We start from the raw sequence: 11,418 nt of genomic DNA, 5'->3' as shown, positions 1-11,418 counted from the left end.
TGTGCAGTAAAAGATAAAAGAGCAGAAGAGAAGAGGGACATTCAAAACAACAACACAAAATATGAAAAATTAATTGCAAAACAAAATACTATGAATATGTTAAAAAATGGGCAGAGATTCATGGCCTCACTGGACAGGGAGCTGATTTGCTCTTGTGGAATGTTCCTAAGCCTTGCATTCCAAGTCTTTCATTTGTTCACAGTATTACACCTTTAAAAAACATTTTTTCAGTGATCAAACTTACAGGAAGTGTGAAATTAGAGAGTGAAAAGCAAAATCACATACTGTATAACACATTAGTTTGCAAAGAGTTGGTTTCTTATTTTGCCAATGGAGAAATAAAACCAAACTCACCACTAGCTTAAATATATTAAGTAAATCTGCCAAAGGTAGTTGGTTGATTGATTTGTTGATAGAGAAATTAAATCAAAGTATCAACCAATTAGGTGTTTTTTTTTTTCTTTCACAGCAAAGTTTCTTTACAGCCAATTAGTTATGCAGTGAAAATGTTTGCAACAAAACTATTTTTGTAGCGAAACTGCCTAGAATGCTCTCCTGGACACTCTTGTGATCCTGGGCACATAACCACTAGTACTTTAAGAGAACTTTGTGCAAACCAGAAGAATGCAGACCAGTTCAACAAAGGTGCTCTTTCCCCAGACTTCCCTAGGCTGACCCACCGGGCCTTGGGCCAGGTGCAGCTCAGCAAGCTCAGCAGGCCAATGCAGCCCTGGCTGGAGCCCTTCACCCAGAAAAGGCACAGCCAGGGTAACTGTCCTGTGTGCACCCAGTTCAGAGACCTCCCTTCACCAAGAAGAGACATCTCTCAAAAGAAAGAAAACCTTATTGATTTCACACAGGACAATAAACACTATACCTTTACCAAGAAGATAACAATCACGGTCTAAACTCAGTAAGGTTTAGGAAGCAAGAACAGTGTCTCCAAAGTGGGGAACTGGAGCTGGTCGTGGTTCAGGTCATTTCCTTCTCACCTGGTTCTCCTTCTTAGCTAAGCCCCTCTCTAGATGGCATGCAAGCCCATTTCCCCCATTAATTCGTGTGTTGCCACATTTAACAGGGACATCTTTGAATCAAAGGGAACACACAGCTGTCAGAGGGGTGGAATTATTCTTTATGAGTAGGTGGGTAGCAGTTTCTGTCATGCCACGATAGGCAATCCTACTGGGAAAGGACACCTTCTCCAAGTCCTGGCATTTCCCAGGGCTAACTGCCAGCAGAGCATGCTGGGTCTCTTCCCGTTCCTCCCCTAAGCATTCTGGGAATCCACTCCTCCCCTCGGCCCACTGAGGAAAGTCCAGCTGAGCTCATTAATCATATCAGTCACATTTCTTGCTCAGAAAAGAAAGGGAGCAAAAACTCACAATCCTTTTTTGAGTCATGTTTTCATAGGAATTGAAGGAAGAAAGGATCCATGAGCAAAACAACAGCTCCAACTAAGCCTGGGAGACTGGTGTAGTCCACCAGGGTGCAGCTGCCAAGAAAACAGGAGGAATGTGAGCTGGGAGCCTCCTTCTTCATGTGCCACGACCAAGCAGCACTGAGAGCAAGTCTGTAAGGGAGGTGCAGAAATTAACCCTCAGAATAAACGCTTTCAGGCTAACAGTGTAAAATGCATTCCATTTACAAGGTGTCCTGCCGCACCTTTATATAGTGTGGCAAAGGGAGCACTAGATTTGCTTCCAGGCTTATTCTGGTATTTACTATCACCAGGGTCCACATAAAAATTATTGAGCGAGTTATTGTTTCAATAACTTCCTATGACCTTTTCTACACTCTTCCCGTTAAAGTTCCATTTTCTTTCACATTCAGATTTGAATTTTAATCATTTTGTTTAGGGTCTGGGTCTAATTACCATTTTTGTGATGTAATATTACATGGTGCATATGGTAGCATTCTCCAGCGTCATGTCATTACTACAACTTGTCTATTTGATTTTTCAGGTAGCAGATGTGTGAGCAACTAGTCATGTGGATGTGTGTGTGCGCACACACAGCATGTACACAAAGCTCCCAGGAACAAAAGCTGGCATAGAACATTAACTCAATTCAATAGAAAAGAAAATGCTTTTCTTTCTTCTTCTTTTTTTTTTTTTTTATAAAACCTTGGTGCAGCACCCTTCTTAGGGGCACACTGTCAATCTGGACTTTTGTCCTGCCTGGTTTCTGATTCTTTAAAGCGTGCTGAAAACGTCACTCCTGCAAACGTACTCCACAGAGGCCACTTTGGCTTGCTGCCACCTGCCCTCACTGCATTAAGAAGCGTGGGTCCATTGCTATTATGGAGCCTGAAACAAAGAGAAAAAGAAATCTCAAAGGGCCCTCACCCCAGACATACGTGAGTAGAATAAGAATGAGACACAGATGATAACATGGAGTCTCTGGCACTCTTGGGGCAAGGTACTGTACAACAGCACTGTGTTGTAGGTCAGGAGGATGCTCTGAATCTCAGAGGAGAAATTAGAACACGTTATCCTTTACATGTGAGCTTCCTTCAGACCTATCATCAACAGGGTGGGTCTCTGTCTGATGTTTACTTCAGAGTAAGAATTGGAATTCCTTAAAGTAATGACACACATTCAAAGCTGGGCAGGGCTGAGATGAGAGGTGTCTCCATGACATTTCAGTATCCAGGGTCCCTATTGTGCTGATCAGATAAATAGAGGAAAAAATCAAGTACTCCCATTTATATGAAAGTATTAGGGAGTTACATCTCCCAGAGGAACCTGCCCTCCGGAGGTAATTGCTTTTGTTGAGACCCTTTAATTTAACTTAAAAGAATATAAAGAACTAATGGTAGAATTTCGGGCAGCAGAACTTTTAAACCACCCTACCCAGGAAACCATCTATTAATACAAGGGTGGATCTAAATATATCTGTCTGATGAGGTGACAAGAAAAAAAGGGAGCATGTCATACAGTGCAAACCTAGAAGGGCAAGTCGTGACTTCTGCGTGTTTTTCTTCTTCCTTTCTTCTCTATTCATTCTAGCCCCCAGCCCTCAAGGGGACCTGCAAGTCCACGTCCCTGATTCCATCACTCCTTGTGACTAAACCAGTTCTAAAGGTTGGCAAAGCATGCCACATGTTTTATCAGTAAATATACTACTGAGTGCCGAGTTCAGAGAAATATAAAATTAGGGATCAAAAACAATGCCATGAAACAGGATAAGATGACAAAAATCCAGGTGGAAATGATAGGCTACGTGAGGGTTATTACAAATAGCATGTACATTCTCTGGAGTCATTAATGTTTTTATGAGCAAAAAAGAACATTTAAGTTAATGATGCGTGATTGTTTTTATTGTTTTATAGGATAGTAAGAAGAGAAAAAAAGTCCATTTGGTTGTGCCAGGGTCAGAAAAATTGTCAGATATTTGCTGACCAACTGCATCTGTCTCTGTTGTGCCTGTTACTCTTGTGCTCTAGGAAGGCACAATCATAGTGACTCTATTTCAGAGTGGTAGCAGGGGCAGGAGAAGTGTTCCCTTCTAAGGGCAGGTAATCCAGGGGTACTAGACCTGGAGAGGATTTAAAAACAATAATAAAACCAACTAAAATCCAATTTTCTTTCAATTATCACTGTGGCAGACTACTCTAGACAATCAACTGCTATCAGTAACAAGCTACTCCCCCCCAACTCCCCACCCCACACAAAAATCTTTTGTTGGACTAAGAAATTGCTACAGTTGCTGTTCAGTTTTAACAATATAAATTTAAGTTTCAATTCAGCACATTTTTTATTGCTTCTCCTTTAGTAAACATCGTATTCTACATGGAAGTTGATTCAGAGAATTAACTTCATGCATTTATTTTGAGAGTGTACTTAACAAAGCTTGCTTTGGGCACGAGTCTCCAACCTCTCTGGTACTGCATATTCCTGTTCAAACAACTGATTCAGAATAAACAACGCTACCACAGTGATGGTAGAGACAAACAGAGCTTGAATTGTTTCAACACTGTCATTCTGTGACTACTAGAGGTTTTTTTAATTGGGTTTAAACTTTCTGACATTTATTATGAAATAGATTTTTATACATCACTCCCAGATGTATCCTTGGTTTCAGAGTTTTCTTATTTGTTTAATCTGTTGCTTCAAGTGAAAGGAAACTTTCAAAATTAAAATGAATAAAAATGCTTTTGATTAAAGATAAAGCAACATTTCATAAATATGGGGAAAAAAAGTTTAACAAGTGACTGAACAATTTTCAGAATTATAAAAAGAAACTAAAATATACTATTCATTACTCATTACTATGAAAGGCCAATACGTAAATCTATGTTTTCATCTTTTTTAGAAGTTACATGAATGAAGTTAAATGTATTATTCCATAACGCTTTTCCTATTTTGAATTATAATATTTCTTTTTTTATTGATATGATATAAAGTTCTATAAAAGAACATTTCTTTTCTGGTTATTATTATTACTGGTTTCATTGTGTGATTATTACTAAAATTAATTTTGCCATATAAAAAGGGAGTCTTAGAAATTATCCTCTCTGGGTGTCACATATTAGTCCCAGTGTCCTAATCAGCCACCTATTCTGTTTTTGTGACTCCCTAACTCTCTCTTTCCCACACAGTCTCAACCCTCACCCCCCCCACCCTGCCCCCACCCCATCCCCACACCTATCACTATAGGCAAGTGTTAGAGAAAGGCAGATCTGATGTGCTTGAAATAATTCATCCCTCCCGCTAGGTTCTTCTAGCTTTCTCCCACTTATTCTTGTAGAGAAGGGAGTTTAATTAAAATTAGAAGGGTTAAAATCCCTTCCTCCACTCTGTTTTCCCATTTGTTAAGAGAAGAGTTGAGGTCTGCCTCACCAGATCCTGTGAACCCACCTGTGAGTAGCTGAGGTGGGGCTGAGGGAGAGGAGAATTCAGCTACCATAAGCCCTGCTTGGAAACTCCAGGCCCTGTGTGAAGCCATCTGCAGCCGTGAGCACTCAGTGACGTTCCTTTCTGGGGGGAGAGTCTGATGAGCCAAGTCTTGGCACCTTCCTACTGCTGGGAGGATGCTTTGTCCTGAGAAACAGAATTAATCAGTCCTACCCAGAGCCCTCAGTCCTCCTACCTCAACACCGAGGCTCCCAATGTCACCCTTAGACCCCCAGAGAAGGGAGTTTACATTTCATTCTAGATACACCGTCCTCCCAACTCTGGTCAGCCCAGTGCCCTTAATTCTAAATAATCAAGGGCAAAATAAGAGGGAAAATATTTCCCACCTAAATTTAGCACAGGTTCCTCATCACTCTTCTGTGATCAGAAGGATCCTAAGTCATCTAAAGACCCTTATGTCATTGTGTCACATTTCCTTGATATTGATGACAGGGGGAAGTTATGATGTTTATTTTTCATTTTTGCTTACAGAATATAATGAATTCCACTGATGACCTATTTCTGAATTCCACCAATCAAAGGAAATTGTAAAGTTCACCATAGTAACAGCTCAGTGTCAGTCGCCCAAGTGAGAACCACACAGCTTAGGAGGGCCTGGCCAATCGTGGGGCAGAGTAACATTACCATCGCATAGCAACCAAGAGATCTGCATGGCAACATCTGTTGCTATATAAAAGAAAAAAATTAGAAGCAATATTCTGCTAGGGAGAAATAAAGGTATTAACTGTTAAGTCATATTTGAGTCATGGTTGTGAGGATCTCTCCTAAAATATCCACTGATACATAGCCCAGATAATACCTGGCAGATCCAAGAGTCCATGTGCCAGAAACCCTTTACCCACCACGAACTAGAACCACTTGAGCATGAGAGAAAAGAGAATACCCACAGAACAGACTGCTTTTGAATAGGAAAGGAAGGAGTCCTTGAATATCAGGAACAGTAAGGCACTTTTAGAGGGTAAATTCCACATTTAATCCCATGAGGGAGGCAGGGCAGATTTTATTATTATCACTAAATTCTCCATCTCCTTCCCTCCCCAACTCCCACCTCAATTAACATCAACACAATGCTTCTTGTTCAGACTGAAAACCCAAAAGCCTCCGAGCCCTTGACTTGACTACTTCCTTCCTCTCACATTCTACCCATGCAACCACAAACCCCCTTCTTTCTACTTTCAAGATATGTCCAGAATCTAATCACCTCCACAGTTTCACCTTGGTCCAAAACCACCATCATCTCATCTGGAGGCAACAGTCTCTTCATTTGCTGCCCACCCTTCCCCTTCTGTAGCCTGTTCTCAGCACAGCAGCCCAAGGGATCCATCCAAAACTCAAGTCTGAGATTCACAACCCATCCTCTCTCAAAGTGAAAATCCAAGTCTGCACTAAGACAGCGTGAATTGTAACACCTTTTTATTCTCCTATAATACCTCTAACACCATCTGCTGCTATCGTTTGCTTTGCTTACTTGCTCCAGTCACATCAGTCTCCTCACTGTTCTTCCAGCACATCAGGGTGACTCCTACCTCAGGGCCTTTGCACTAGCTAGTTCCTTTGTTTAAGACATCCCCCCCACACACCTCATGACTCACTCGCTCACTTCCTTCAAGTATTTGCTCGAATGACACCTCAACAAATCTTTCTTAATCAGCTACTTTAAAACTGATTTGTACCTACCTTTGTACCTTTATCCAAACCCCTTAACTCCCTTCCCTGGCATAGTGGGAACCTAGAACTATACTTGACACTTAGTAAGTAATTAATAGATATCTGATTATGAATAAAAGAAGCATAGACAAAGTAGTTGGGCTCAAGAAACTAACTGGTTTATGCAGAGGTTTGAGGCTAACTCTTGTCTAGGTTTTAGCCAAGACTCTAGACATGCACTCAGATTTGCAAATACTGCCCGGATTGTATTCTGCCTACTCTACCACTACCACACTTGGGCTTCCTTTTCCACTTCTAATAAGTGGAAGGTGTTTATCTTCTGGGAAGGGAATGGGGACTGTTGGGATAATGGGGTGGCTGTAAGTGTGACCCCAGCAGGAGCTGAGAGTGCAGGTGAACTGGCCTAGAGCCTGAATGGTGCCCAAGTGTCCCTTCCAAGTGTGTCAGGAAGTGTGGCTAAGACCACATCAGCCTGCCCCTGTTAATGACACCCCACTGGTCGTGCTTCCCTCACCCCCCAATCCAGGCTGCTTTTCTTGGAGGTAGACAATTCAGCATTCTTCTCTTTATTTTTACTCAGGTCAAAAACAAGGATTTGAGTGGAATTTTTAGTCTGAAATATGTTTTATCATCTTTCTTGCCTAGTTTGTTCCTAAAGAGTCTCGGATTTATGTTAGGCATACATTGTGTGGCTGGTTGGAGAAAACATAAAAATCACCTGACACCAAACATGCTCTTTGGTCTGCACAATAGTTTTGGTTTTGTCTATTATTCCTAACAGAAGCCACCCATGATTATGTGAAATGGAGAGGGTTTTTAAAATTAAAATGACACTAAAACCTGTAGTGGAGTGACTATGTTTTCTACCCAGAATCTAATAGTGGATGGTAAGGGGTGGAGGAGGTGATAGGAAAGAGAGAGGGGAGACGCCACTCAAGAGGGCAAGGAGACCCTCAGGCAGGAACATTTACTGCCCTTTTCTGTACTGATGATAATGCTGACTAGACACAAACACCTGTTGTGTACCTGTTGAAGAAAAAAATATTCATGAAACTTTCACCAAAAAACTTGAAAGACAAAAATCAACAATAGTGGTTGCCCTTTTTTGAGTATTGACAGTGAGACAGATATTAGGACATTCACACCGTTCTATATTTAAGCCTCTAGGCCACCTGGGATAAGAATTCCTCCCCCCCACACACACACACCAGCCCCTCCCATTGTCCAGCGTAAACTCAGAGCAATGAAATGACTTGACCAAGGTCATGTATCTAGAAAGGGACAGAATTAATGCATTAACCTCTAAAGTCCTTGTTTTTACTGTTACATTACACCTCCTCTCTTTAATAAGATCAAGTCATGTGACATAAATACACATGACTTACACATAGAAGATGCATAGAACCTAGAGATGACATAAAGGAACATTAAAACAAGCAAACAAACACCTCATTGAAAGTGCTGACTCATTCCAAATACACAGGGGTGGAGAACTAAGCAGGTACATGGAGGCCCTCAGTCCTGTTTCTTGTCTCAGTTGTCCCCTCAATTCCCTGTCACAAAATTAGCTCAATACTGGCAACAAAAGAAATGTCAATGCCTTGCTCTTGAAAGTTAATTTTTCCAAATATTGTGGAGCATGTATTGTTCTATATTAAATTCCCATTGACATAAAACTCCAAGCAAGATGTTTCATTAAACTGAGAACCTCAGGATGGTCACTTCTCTCTACATAGTGGAAGCATTGAGAGTGGACACCAAAAGCAAATGAAATATGGGGACCCAGAATGTTCTACTGAATCTTCTGACCTGGTGTGAAGGAACAAGCAGGTCAAGTGATGATCCCTTCTCAGCTACATGCCATTTCTTCCAGTATTTTCCTCTGAAGCAAATCTCAACCTAAAAGGAAAATCATCTTTTAGATCATTTCTATATTTTTTCAAACAGCAATAGCTCTCTCCTTCATGGTAAATCTACCCTTGACCACCTAGACTTGAACACCACTAGAATTTATTGTTTGGACCAAGCATTAGAGACTCATGTATTTGCAAATAGAGTAGAAGGCTGTGTGAGCTAGTGGAAAGAGCCCTGTACCCAGACAAATGGGAGCTCAGTCTCCAGCTTTGAGACTCACTAGTTGTGAGCTTTTTGGCAAATTGCTAAACCTCTCCTCGCTCCACTTCTGTCATCTAGGAAATGAACACAGGGATACTTAACTTATGCAAGTGTGTGTGTGTGTGTGTGTGTGTGTGTGGAGTAAGTATTGGGAAAGGGCTTAGTATAATGCCCAGAGCACAACAACTGCTCAATTATTATTTATAAAGTAAAATACATTAAAAATGAACCAGAGATGGCCAGAATAGGAATGCAGCATTCTAACTCAACCTCAGTCCATGCTAACTGTCCTAATTAATCACATACATATGGATTTCTTGAGAGAGCACTCAAGTACAATCAAGCCCTTTTTTAAAAAAAAAAAGCCCTCAATTTTTCAGACAAGTCTGCTACATTTCCTTCCAAATTGAACATTAGTTTTCTTTCTTTTCAAGCTACCTAAGGACTAAGTCTCTCAATTTAACTATATTAAATATGAGATTTAGGCTCCCAGTTTCTTTCCTGGTCATTGCAAGACTTTGCCTCAGCTCCCAGAAACCCTGATTAAGGACAGTATCACATTTGTCTCACACCGACCTTCTGTGATCCTGTGAGTCTATAGGCAAAAGCTGCCTGTGATAATTACAGAATGGCTTTCAAACTATAAATCCTGTTTAAGTCACATGCCCAAACCTAGCACAGACAAGGAGAGTCCTTTGATGGATGAAATCTCAATTTTAAAAGGATGTAAAACTCCCTCCCCCTTCTTCAGACCATCTGTGTAAATTATTTGGCACAGTTATCAGGTTAATTAGATAGATGCCCTCCAACCATCAGAAATAGAAAGACAAGAGTCTTCTCTGGTGCTCATGAGTTTATAGTTAGGAACCTGGGACAGCTTTATGAAGGTACCTGTTGTCTGATTTTTGTCAGAAAAAGCATAAGCTATAGAAATGAGGGGTGTGCTAATTTGCAGTTCCAGCTTAGGGATTTGGCAACAAGGGCAGGCAACAGGAGCCCTATTTATTTGCTGGAAGACTCGGTGAACCCAGAGGGCAAAGAGAACTTTAGAACTCATAGGGGCTTGAGGATGGGGTCAAGGACCTAGATACCTGAATTCTCTGAGGGCTGGCCCTGGCTGATGTGGTATGGAAGGATGCTTTCAGATAATGCTACCCAAATAATCTTCTAAGCCAATTATAGGGCTCTTGTTCCATGTTCCCCAGAGGGAGGGTTATTAGGGAAAAGAAAGGACAAGTCCCTCCATTCAGAGCACTAAAGAAAAAATCATTAGCAAGAAAGTTCACCCTCAGTTAGAGTAGCGGATTAAGTCTGCAGACTACAGACCTGGAGGGGCCCCGTGATAGCTGCAAGGAAACTTTAATGGCTGATGAGGAGAATCTGCAAGACACGCTGCCCTTCGATGCAGAAAAGAGAGGTCTGTGCTTTGGAAGGTCCCATATGTCACAAACACAAAGAAAAAAAAATTGAAACAAACATATGGGCAGTTTTATCCCTCAGACGCTGCATCTCAGCTGTGGCACACTGCAAGCCTGACCCTAAACATCTGCTCTCCTGACTTCTGCCGTTCAGACCCCTGGGAAACATTTCCCCATGTTTCTTGCCTGGCATCCAACTACCATCACCACTGAGCTTTTCTGCTGCAGACTCTGCACTGCATCAGAGGGAGGGTAGGATTTGAGCAGCTGAAGCACTTAGGTAAGAGAAGGAAAACAATTAACTTTCCTGGTCTTTGCTCTCAGTATGCATAACACAGTACTGCATATTGTTGCATAATAAAATACTGTTTTATGGTAGTGCTGAAAGATCATTTTCTTGCTTTATTTTAGTGTTTCAATTTGTGGTTGAGAGAACTGTACCTATTTTATAGTTTGTTATCTGGATTTAAAACATTTCAATTCCCTCAGATACTGTTACCTCAGTTAAGATACACCTGTCTGTGAGTAACCCAGGACCCTATTCTAGGCTGGGGGCACTGACAACAGTGGTTCTACTATATGGGGATTCACTATTTATATGTCTGTCTCCTAATGTCTGCATGTTCTCTTCCAGAAGGTGTGGCTTGAAAAGACCAGAGTTACCAAACATGGAAACCAAAATCATAATTGGAAAAATATTAACATGAATGCTACATATTAGATTTGTCATACAGATCAACTGAGGAAGCACATTTGATAGCTGACTTTTTTGAGTAGGAGAAACATTTCCATATTGAATTTCCACTTTGCTCCCCTCTTGGGGAATGACGTAAGGGAATCTCTAACCTACTTGCTGCCGCTATCCAAGGAAGGAGTAGCTGATCCAGTTGGTCAGAGTTTGATCACTTATTGAACCACACTCATGGATGGTGGGGTGAGTGGATCTCATAATAAGAGAAACGGGCTCTGGCCTATATAGTTGAGAGTCTTGCGCACTTCTGTGCTTCATATTTCCATATAGTAGGAAAACCAGGAAGGACCACTAACAAATAGAGGCTAACCTTTTTCCTTCCCTTCCAGTTCAGGGCTGGCTGGTAAGTGAGAGGACTTTTGATCCATTCAGTTGCAGTGTTAGTGGTCAGAATCTGTGACATAGTCTAATCAAGTATTCGTGGGGAAACATAACTTTATGAATTCCAAGGTAGAGACAGAGATTCAGGGTCATAGGCAGAAAACCAAAGATCTAGGTCATGCTCCCGCACAGCTTGGCAGAATCCCTGTTTTCAATTTGTTTGTATTTTG

This window comes from Talpa occidentalis, unplaced genomic scaffold (assembly GCF_014898055.3).
Source record: "Talpa occidentalis isolate TD23 unplaced genomic scaffold, MPIMG_talOcc4v2.1 talOcc4.5, whole genome shotgun sequence".
Lineage (NCBI taxonomy): Eukaryota > Metazoa > Chordata > Mammalia > Eulipotyphla > Talpidae > Talpa > Talpa occidentalis.
This window is presented reverse-complemented; position numbering follows the sequence as displayed.